The sequence below is a fragment of the Leptopilina boulardi genome, unplaced genomic scaffold, assembly GCF_019393585.1.
Source record: "Leptopilina boulardi isolate dan_hultmark-lab unplaced genomic scaffold, ZJU_Lbou_2.1 LbouV2_278, whole genome shotgun sequence".
NCBI classification, from domain to species: domain Eukaryota; kingdom Metazoa; phylum Arthropoda; class Insecta; order Hymenoptera; family Figitidae; genus Leptopilina; species Leptopilina boulardi.
Window position 1 is genome coordinate 322,466 of NW_026137838.1, and position 12,363 is coordinate 334,828.

At 25.8% G+C, this 12,363-nt stretch overlaps 1 protein-coding gene across 1 annotated transcript in view; it reads left to right on the plus strand.

Annotated features, from left to right (window-relative positions):
• Window positions 1-5,674: 5,674 nt before the first annotated feature.
• The window catches only part of LOC127281755 (uncharacterized), a 115,282-nt gene continuing 108,593 nt past the window's right edge, over window positions 5,675-12,363 (plus strand). Inside the window, exon 1 of the mRNA XM_051305629.1 lies at window positions 5,675-5,909. The gene's annotated coding sequence lies outside the window, so the exon portion shown is untranslated. The remainder of the gene's footprint in view (window positions 5,910-12,363) is intronic.

Sequence of the window (12,363 nt, forward strand, 5' to 3'; positions counted from 1 at the left end):
AAATAATAATGTGAGAGCAAATTTTTCTTTGTCGCGCAAGTTAATGAGAATTTGCCTATATGCATTTACTTTGTGCCATTTGTCATTAGTGAAACAATAAGCCGGAACGTTTTTATGAACTTCGCGTATTTTATAAAAGATTATTGAAAATTAACATATATTAGAAACCGTTATATACATTTTGTGTTACTCAGAAATTGAATTTTATTTTTTAAAATTTTTTCTCAACAAATAAAAAGAATGGAAAAATATTTTAGTTTTAATTTTACAATTAAAAATAATAAATAATAAAATATTTTGCTTTAGAATAAATAAAAACAATAATTAAATGAGTTTGAAAAAATCAACTTGATGAGTAGAAAAATATTCTATTTTTTAACTAATAAAAGGAATAAATAAACAAATCTATTTTACAACAAATAAAAACAGTAATCGAAAAAAATATTTTATTTTACAATAGAAAGAAAACAATAAATAATCCTGGACAACACAATAAATTTCAAGAAATTCGGAACCTTACAAAAAATATTCCTTTGTAATATTCGGAAAATTCCAAAAAATATTCCTTTGGAATATTCGGAACCTTCCGTAAAATATTCCTGGAAGATTTTATTTTATAAGTTCGGGAATATAGAATATTCCCAAAGTAAGTTCAAGAAATATTTCTATATAAAATGAAGAAAGTAATATACTAATAATATTCCTAATAATATTCCTAATAAAATTTCTAACAATATTCCTATTAATGATCTTAATATTCCCAATATTCCTAATAATATTCCCAATATTCCCAATATTCATAATAATATTCCTAATATATTCCTAAAAATAGTAATATTCCTAATAATATTCCTAATATTCCCAAAATTCCTAATAATATTCCTAAAAATAGTAATATTCCTAATAATATTCCTAATAATAGTAATATTCCAAATAATAATCCAAATAGTCTTTATAATATTCCTATTAATGATCCTAATATTTCTTATATATTCCCAATATTCCTAATAATATTCCTAATATTCACAATATTCATGATAATATTCCTAATAATAGTAATATTCCTAATATTACTAATAATAGTAATATTCCTAATATATTCCAAATAATATTCCTAATAATAATCGTAATATTCCAAATAATATTCCTAATAATAGTAATATTCCTAATAATATTCCTAATAATAATAATGTTCCTAATATTATTCTTAATAATAATCCCTATATTCCTAAAAATATTCCTAATATTCTTAATAATATTTCTAATATTCCTATATTTTTTATTTCAAGAATACTAATTAATATTCTCTGAATATTCTTTTCAAAAAAAATATTCCTGGAACTTACCTTGGGAATATTCTGTATTCACGGACATTTACCTACTTCCTAGAACCTTCCGGGAGTATTTTTTGGAAGGTTCCGAATATTTCAGGAAGGTTCTTGTAATTTGTTTGTGCTTTTTGGGAAAAAATGTTAAAACTTTAAACTTATTTTTTCTCTCTTAATTAATTTTCTTTTTTAATGCTAATTTTTTTTTAAAAGTCAATTGTTAACTTACGGTAAAAAAAAGAGGCGTGACATAAAATCAGAGAAATTTCATTTTTAAAAATTTACATCCTGGCTAATTAGTTTAGTTAAATTTTTTTTCTGTTAAATGCAAAGTTGTGTTTCGAATATATACGCGCGCGTATTTAACTTTCTGTGGAAATTTGTTCTCTCGCTCTTTCTTTTTAAGATGAAAAAGAAGGAGAAGAAGAAGAAGAGAGTTGAAAAGGATATTATAGAAGATTGCATGAGAATGAGAATATGAAAAGTATGCGAAAATGTACGCGAATAAATGGAGAATGCGAACTAAAATATATCTCAAGACACGATCTTGTTTTGTGACTTCTCCCACCATTTGTCAAGTAACAAGGGGTTCTCTGTTTTCAAGAAAATGTCTATTCACTGTGTGTATATATATATGCGCCTCTATACTAAATCAGTTCTCTCTGCCTTGTTAAAAATGACAAATTATGTCCTGCCGATGTTTTTTTTTTTTTTTTTTTTATTATATAATTTCTGTTTTCGCTCATTATAAACTACTGTAAAAATCATTAAGGTTTATGCATTAATTAAGTTAATATTGCACAAGAATGAAAGAAGAAAAAAATTAATTTTTGCGCCTGGGCAATATTAGAATTTTTAGCAATTTTTAAAAATTTATTTTTAGTAAAAAAAAATTGTTTTTTTTTCTTTAATACAAAATCGTCAAAATGAGGTATAACGACATTTTGAGAATAAATGCAGGAATTGTGTGTTCTCCATTTTCTTGTATGCAAACATTAACTTTTGAAAAATAAAAAAAAAAAAAAATTCTTCACAGGACCAGGAAACAATTGTCCTCGTTTTTTCTCATTTTTTTCATGGTTGTATTTTTTTCATGGTGGACCGTTGTCTTCTTCTTTCATGGAGAGCGCGACACCCACGACGCCATATAACATCTGCAAAATCAACGAGATCTCATCGTCTTTTCGTCGAAATCGGTCCTCCTTTTCCTCGTTCGAAATCGGTTCTGTGTTCATTTCTTCTTTTTTTTTTGTTTTCTTCTCCCCTTTTTTTCACGGCTTCTCACCAAGTATTCCTCACAAAGCTCTTCTTATATACGCCCTTTATACCATCGAAGTTGTCTTTTTTTTTTTTTTTTTTTGCCCCGTCTCGCCAAAATCACGACGTGGCGTGACATTCACTCCCATTGAAATCGATTCTTCTCTCCATCGCGAGAGAAGATTTGCGTTCTACTCTCTACCACATCGTTTCTTCTCTCTTTCTCACTATAAATAAGAAACGGTGCTTCGTAACGTCAGTACTAATAATTGTTAAAAAATTTGTTTAAAAAAAATTCTTTTTAATTTTTTTAGAGTAAAAAAAAACAAAATTTTAGGTTTTTAATTCGAACGAATAAAAGTTCGGATAGTTAAAAATTCGGGTAAATAAAGATTTGGACAGTTACAAATTCGTACAAATAAAGATTTAGACAATTAAAACTTGGGTCAATTATAAATTCGTAGAAATAAAAATTCGAACAAATTAAGATTTGGACAATTAAAAATTCGGACAAATGAAGATTTGGTCAATTATAAATTCGGACAAATGAAGATTTTGTCAATTATAAATTTGGACAAATGAAGATTCGGATAATTAAAAATTCGGCTAAATAAAGAATCGGGTAATTAAAAATTCGTAGAAATAAAAATTCGAATAAATTAGGATTTGGACAATTAAAAATTAGGACAAATGAAGGTTTGGTCAATTATAAATTCGGACAAATGAAGATTTTGTCAATTATAAATTCGGACAAATGAAGATTCGGATAATTAAAAATTCGGCTAAATGAAGAATCGGGTAATTAAAAATTCGTAGTAATAAAAATTCGAATAAATTAGGATTTGGACAATTAAAAATTCGAACAAATTAGGATTTGGTCAATTACAAATTCGGCCAAATAAATATTCGGGCAATTAAAAATTTTTAGAAATAAAAATTCAAACAAATAAAAATTCGGACAAATTAGGATTTGGCAAATTAAAAATTCGGACAAGTAAGCATTTGGACAATTAAACATTTGAACAAATAAAGATTTGGTCAATTACAAATTCGGCCAAATAAATATTCGGGCAATTAAAAATTTTTAGAAATAAAAATTCAAACAAATAAAAATTCGAACAAATTAGAATTGGGCAAATTAAAAATTCGGACAAGTAAAGATTTGGACAATTATAAATTCGTAGAAATAAAAATTCGAACAAATTAGGATTTGGACAATTAAAAATTCAAACAAATTAGGATTTGGACAATTAAAAATTTGGACAAATGAAGATTTGGTCAATTACAAATTCGGACAAATGAAGATTTTGTCAATTACAAATTCAGAAAAAATTAAGATTCGGATAATTAAAAATTCGGCCATATAAATATTCGGGCAATTAAAAATGTTTAGAAACAAAAATTCGGATAATTAAAAATTCGGCCAAATGAATATTCAGGCAATTAAAAATTTTTAGAATTAAAAATTCAAACAAATAAAAATTCGGCTAAATGAATATTCGGGTAATTAAAAATTCGAATAAATGAAGATTTGGACAATTAAAAATTTGAGCAATTAAAAATTCGTAAAAATAAAAATTCGGACTAATTAATATTTGGACAATTAAAAATTCGGTCAAATTAAGATTCGGATAATTAAAAATTTAGATTATTAAAAATTTGCACTGGAAAAAAAATATAAAAACTCGTGATATATATTATCGTTGATTTAATTGATACTTGTGCGATTTTATGTGTGCATATATTACTGCAGTTTAACACCTGTTGAAACAGCTTGATCTCACTCATTAATCGTTTATAATTTCTCCCACATTGATTAAATCATATATTCCGAATACAAGAGAGTGAGAAAGAGAAAGAGAGCTTACGGTTTTCTTGTAGAATTAAGAGAGCAATCTTAAAATTAATCTTGTTTTAAGTTCATTTATCTCGTGTTGCAGAAGGTGGTGTATAAGTGAAAGCAATATAACGTTCACTTGGTTTGAAAAAGACAGTAGCAAAAATAAGATGAATCGTCATCACCTTTGATCTATGCGCGCAGATACTGTAACCTTGAAAATTTCATGTTCACGCGCGGAATATATATATATAGATTTTTTTATTTTATTTAAAAAATTCTAATTTATCCAAATTTTTGTTTGTACGCATTTTTAATTTTCCGAATCGTCATTTGTCCTAATTTTTAATTATCCGAATTTTTATTTGTACGAATTTTTATTTGTCAAAATTTTTATTTTGCCCGAATCTTCATTTGTTCGATTTTTTATTTGTATGAATTTTTAAATGTCCGAATTTTTAATTATCCGAATCTTAATTTATACGAATTAAAATCATTATGACTCTGTGGAATAAGAATTCAGCTAATTTTAAAATTCGATTAAATTAGAATTTTTTAAAAATAAAATATAGTTTATTTATATATATATATATATATATTTTTTTTAGAGTGAAATAATATTTTAAAATTTATTAATTATAATTGCATTTGAAATAATGTTGAAATAATATTTTGGTACTCTTATACCTGCCTCCCGATCATTGTGTTTACATTGAAGTACAATAAAGGGATTCTTAAAAGTCGAAGGTCAATAACAATAGGCAAGATAATTAAATCATTTGCAATTTGTGTATTGACCTGTTAGGTCATAACCACGTTGAGTGTAAATTTTCAAATTTTAATATCAAAAATTTTATTTTATATTTTCATAATTTTTTTTCGGGAGTGTTCGAAATTCTTAATCTTAATTTCTCCGAATTAAAATCATTATGACTCTGTGGAATAAGAATTCAGCCAATTTTAAAATTCGATTAAATTAGAATTTTTTTTTAAATAAAATATAGTTGATCTATACATACATATATATATATATATATATATTTTTTTTTTTTTGAGTGAAATAATATTTAAAAATTTGTAAATTATAATTGCATTTGAAATAATGTTGAAATAATATTTTGGTACTCTTATACCTGCCTCCCGATCATTGTGTTTACATTGAAGTACAATAAAGAGAACCTTAAAAGTTGAAGGTCAATAACAATAGGCAAGACAATTAAATCATTTGCAATTTGTGTATTGACCTGTTAGGTCATAACCACGTTGAGTGTAAATTTTCTAATTTTAATATCAAAAATTTTATTTTATATTTTCAAAATTTTTTTTCGGGAGTGTTCGAAATTCATAAAATCGCGATCATTTTATTCTTTATATATAAGAAAAAGTTATATTGCAAAAGTGTACGAAATATTTTAAATCGTGTGTGTTTCCGAAAGACATCAGCACGGCGAAAATATATACGACATACATCTGTTGCTGAATATAAGGTTAGAGAAAAAATTTTTTTTCATAAATAATATAATATCAAGGGAATATTCTATTTACAATCGTGAAATAATTTATTGGAACATTGGAAATATAAAAAGAGGAATATTTCATCGACAGTCCAGAAATATAATGTAAAATGTTCCATCTTTAGAAAGTTCGTTTGGAATATTGTGTGGTTATATTTAAATGAATTTTTTTAAGGAATATTCCTGCAATATTCCAAAGGATATTCTTACGGTATTCCAAAATATATTACTATATTATTCCAAAATTTCTATGTTTCTATAAAATTCCAAAAGATATTACTATAATATTGCAAAGAATATTACTTTATTATTCCAAAAAATGTTACATATTAACATTCCAAAGAATGTTACAATGATATTCCACAGAATATACCTAAAACATTCGATTCATTCTGTCCGAGAATATTACTATAATTTTCCAAAATATATTACTATAATATTCCAAAAAAATATTACTACAATATTCCAAAAAAATATTACTACAATATTCCAAAGAAATATTCCTACAATATTCCAAAGAAATATTCCTACAATATTCCAAAGAAATATTCCTACAATATTCCAAAGAAATATTCCATAGAATATTACTACAATATTCCATAGAATATTACAATATTCCATAGAATATTATAACATTCCATAGAATATTATAACATTCCATAGAATATTATAACATTCCATAGAATATTACTACAATATTCCAAAAAAAATATTCCTACAATATTCCATAGAATATTACTACAATATTCCAAAAAAATATTCCTACAATATTCTATAGAATATTACTACAATATTCCAAAAAAATATTCCTACAATATTCCATAGAATATTACTACAACATATTCTATAGAATATTACTACAATATTCCATAGAATATTACTATAATATTCCATAAAATATTACTATAATATTCCATAAAATATTACTATAATATTCCATAAAATATTACTACAATATTCCAACGGAATATTACTACAAGTTTCAAAAGTTAGACATTTTAAAATTTCTTGAACGTGCATGGAATGTTTCTTTTTGGAATATTCCAGAAATGTTAATGGAATATTCCGTCCCAGTATAAATTGTTTGATAAAATCTTGAAAAAAAAATTTTTTCATACGAAAAATATTTGATATTTATTTGTCTGTTTATAATTTTGATGTTGTGCGAATATATCTGTATATATAGGAACGTTTGGGATGCAATTGCTTATATATGTAGTTGGTGGATGACAGAGTAGTTGAACTTGATGATTCGTGGGCTTTAAAGTTTTGAAATGGTTACGCGTTTCATTCCGCTTTGCGGTGAAAGAAGCCGCTTGAACGCTGATCAACTTGTCGCTACTCCAATTATCCTCCCATTGGTAACGGTTTTAGAACGTTGATTGATTTACGCGTGATCTTCTTGCTCGATATATACATATATATATATATATATATATATACAATTCACATACATATAAATGCGGTATGTGTCACACACGATGAAGCAAAGTAATCACAGCTAATTACATGATGCAATTAGTATCGTTCCATTTGCATTTCGCAAAATCGTGTAAACTTACACATTATTTATTTCCATTTCATCATTTTTATATGTTTGCATACATTACATTAATTAACTTTACGCAGTTTCATTAGATGTAAAAAAATCTATCTGATTACATTTTTTTTTAAAATCCTATTTTTTCTATCTCTATTTCTAGAAATAATATTCCGACATTACTTTATAAAAATATTTTCTTAGATATTCCAAAAATTTAGCAAATAATTTATCAATATTAAACAATATTAATAATAATAAATTTATTATTATTATTATTATTATTATTATTGTAAATATTCCCAATTACATGAAATATTCCGAAAAATTGCGCAGTGTGTATATTCTAGGAATATGAAAATATCAGTCCTTTGAAGCGTTCCTAAGAAAATTTCCAGGAATATTCCATTGGAATATTGGAAAAACATAATATTATTTTCCTTCAATATTTCAGTAAAATATTCCATTGAAATGTTGGAGCAATATTTCATTGGAATATTGGAGAAATATTTTATTATAGTTATAATAATATAATACTATATTACAACATATTCTAATGGAATATTTCTTCAAAATTCCAATAAAATATTACTGGAACATTCCTCGGGAATGTTCAGAGGAATGTTTCAAAAGTAAAATATTTTCATATTCCTGGAATATGGATGAAATATTCCAAAAGAAATGTTACGAATGCTCCACTGAAATATTCCTTGGTATGTATCTAAATATTCCGTACTATTAGAAAAAATTCTTTTTTTTTTTTAAATTTGAAATTTTTTTTTTATTTTATTCAAAATGTAACTGGAAATAATTTTTCACATCACGTTTATCAGCTGTGTGTGTGTGTGTGTAGGCTTTCGTTTTCATTCAAAGATCCTTACTGTTGATTAAAAAAAATATATATCTCGTGTAATACCATATGTAGGGCGTGCGCATTTACTTATTTAAAATAAAAAAAAAAAAAAAGTGAAGGGTCGACCCCCGGCGAGGAAGTGCCAGGAAGTTTATAACCAGCTGTTTATAGGAGAGAGAGGAAGTCGATTCATAGAGAACACGATATTCTATATAATGATCGAATACCCACAAGTTACGTCACAAAATGTTGTTTTTATTAAAGTCGTGAGGTCGAAACATTAGAGATCATCTTATATATAAAAAAAAAACAAATTGGTTAAAACGAGAGGAAATTTATACGATGAAAAAAAGAAGAGAAAAAAAATAGCCCCGCATATATACACACAGTTGCATACTATATGGATGCAGAAATGTGTGGATCCCAACCGGCATGTGTTCTTCCCCTATATTTTTTTATATTATTATTATCATAATATAACAGTTTTCGAATATCGATTTTATTTCCATATAAACTGTTTCCTGTGACTCCTTTTTATTTATTTTGGAAAATTGTTGGAATATTTTTTGGAATATTATAGTAATGTTCTCAGAATTAGTATATGTAATATTATTGTACAATATTCTTTAAAATATTTTAGTATTATTATTTGAAATATTACAATAATTTCCTTTAAAATATTATCCGGAATATTGTTTGGAATATTATAATAATATTCTAAGGAATTCCATAGTAATATTATTTGGAATATTGTAGTAATTTTTTTTGGAATATCGTACTAATATCCTTTGGAATATCATAGTAATATCTAGTAAAATATAATATTTATATTTTTTCAAATATTGTATTTTTAGTTTTTCAAATATTGTATTTTTAGTTTTTGGAATATTAATTTTTTTTTTAAATTATTATCTTAAAAGTTAACAATTAAATATAAGATATTTTCTATGCCCCTATCATCTCATCCCCGTGAAAATAATTTCATTAATATATACAATGACAAATATCTACAGGTATTCTTTGTAATTAGCTTTAAAAAAAATCTGACCAGTCAGTGTATGATTTGAATACAATTTTTTTAAAAAGCCGTTTGATGATACGGTACATACACAATTCAACTCAACTAAATTAAATGTCAGAATTCACAAAAGTCAACACCAAAATGAATATTATATATACAATGTAAACCTAATAAGAAAGACAGAAAAAGAGAGGGACATAAAAATTCAAAGTATTTATGCAATAATATTAACATTTTGCCGTTAAACTCAACAAGCTGTGTAGTCATACCCCCCACTGGGGGGACAGTGAGGATCGTTCGAAAAAAAGAAAAGTTTCAAATATATATATATATATATGACGCATGAAAAGGTGTTAGGCCAGATTGAAGCCTCGCGGCTCTTTAATAATTAATTAATAATTACTTATTAAGTCGAGAGTGACTCGACATTTTTCATTCCAATATATAAGTAAGCATTGTTGGTTCACAAGTTTTGCGCTGCTCGTTGAGATCAAACACACTCTCTTCACTATGGGGGGCATAGTCAGAATCTATGGCATGTGATTCATACAAATTTATACACACGCATTCTTTCAACTATTTTATATATATATGTATATAATTATATTGTGGGTGTCAAAATTCCATTGTATCATAAAAAACGTCGAGTTCTTTTCAATTGTTCATTATGGATTTATATCCTTTCATCTACCCCCCGAATTTGTCACGTTCATATATATATTTTATTAACAAATAAATTTCCGGAAATTGGTATTCCGAAGCAGTTATCTCGCAAATTTAATTTTTCCAAATTTTGTCCGAAATTGTTATCTAGTGCAGCTAAGCATCCGCAGGACCAATCAAAAAGTGCGCCATACATTTTTTGTTCAGAACATTCTTCTAATCACTATAGCGGTATTCCCGAAAGATTATATAGCGAATTTAATTTTTTGAAAATTTTTCCAAATTATTTTTTAATTGTAGCTCAGCATCCGCTGGACCAATCAAAAAGTGCGGCATACATTTTTTGTTCAGAACTTTCTTCTAATCACTATGGCGTTATTCCCGAAAGATTATCTAGCGAATTTAATTTTTTGAAAATTTTTCCAAACTATTTTTGAGTGTAGCTCAGCATCCGCTGGACCAATCAAAAAGTGCGCCATACATTTTTTGTTCGCTACTTTTTGCTAAAGACTTTGGCGGTATTCCCGTACGATTATCTGGAATATTTAATTTTTCAACCATTTTTCCAATATGATTTTTAGTGCACCCAAAAAAAAGTAATCTTATACTTAGAGGAAAATTCCTCTTCTAATATCCTGTAAATATTTCCTCTTAAAACAAGATTATTCAATTGAAATGTAGAATATTTTTATTCTTCATTTTAATGGACGAATGACAAAAGGATTCCTTTTGTATTTTCCTCTTTAATTCAGATTTTCCGTTTTAAATTTAGAAGATTTAAAAAAAGGAAACGGAAAAAAATAATGTAGTCGTTTGATCCCTTTCCCTGGGTATGATAGTTGTGAAGTTGTTTTTTAACCTTTCAGTTTTAATATTTCTGGTAAAATGTCAACAAAAAGGACAAAAAAATGGATTTGCTTTATTAAAAATACAGAAAATATAGTTAAATTCAAATTAAATGAATATTTTTAACGCTATTTTTAGATTTAAAAAAATTTTTATATATTATTATATAATATATATATATATATATATATATACATATATATATATATATAATATATATATATATAAAATATTATATATTATTTTCTTGTGAAATTTTACTACTTAGGTAAATAGAAATACTATAACCCCATTTTTGAATCTTTCGAATTTTTTAAATCTTTTTATTTACTTTTTTAAAAAAGTTTTAAAACGTTAAATAATTTCATATATGAAATTTTTTTCTGTCCTATAAAAAATGTTAACTTTTAAACATATCATCATATTTTAAAATTATTTTTGCGCTGAAAATCTCGTTGATCATTACAACTGATTAATGAAAACTTATTTTTTGCATTTTAATTATCAATATAAAATGTTGATAATTAACCAAAAACATGACATTGTTAATGTTATATTAAAAAACAATTTTTATTATTATATTAAAATGAACTATTATAATTTTACTTAATTTTAATTTAAAAATGTATTTTCTGAAAAGATTTTATTATTTGATTGAAATTATAATTATTTTATTGATGGCTTGAACATTAAAAACAATTTTACGAGGTTTGGATGTCGACATTTAATTTAAGAGGAAAATCCTCTTAAATGAAGAATAATAATTTTGATACCAAAATTAAGAGGAAAATATGCATTTATTTTAGAGGAATCCTCTAGATTGAAAATTACTTTTTTTAGGGTGTGTAGCTCAGCATCCGCTGGACCAATCAAAAAGTGCGCCATACATTTTTTGTTTAGAACTTTCTTCTAATCACTATGGCGGTATTCCCGAACGATTATCTAGCGAATTTAATTTTTTGAAAATTTTTCCAAATTATTTTTGAGTGTAGCTCAGCATCCGCTGGACCAATCAAAAAGTGCGGCATACATTTTTTGTTCAGAACTTTCTTCTAATCACTATAGCGGTATTCCCGAAAGATTATCTAGCGAATTTAATTTTTTGAAAATTTTTCCAAATTATTTTTTAATTGTAGCTCAGCATCCGCTGGACCAATCAAAAAGTGCGCCATACATTTTTTGTTCGCTACTTTTTGCTAAAGACTTTGGTGGTATTCCCGAACGATTATCTGAAAAATTTAATTTTTCGAAAATTTTTCATTAACTTATTTGAGTGTAGCTCAGCATCCGCTGGACCAATCAAAAAGTGCGCTATATATTTTTTGTTCAGAACATTTTGACTATTTTTTTTGTGGTATTCCCAAGCGATTATAACGCAAATTTAATTTTTCGAAAATTTTCCGAATTTATTTTTTAGTATAGCTCAGCATCCGCTGGACCAATCAAAAAGAGCGGGATACATTTTTTGTTCAGAACTTTCTTCTAATCACTATAGCGGTATTCC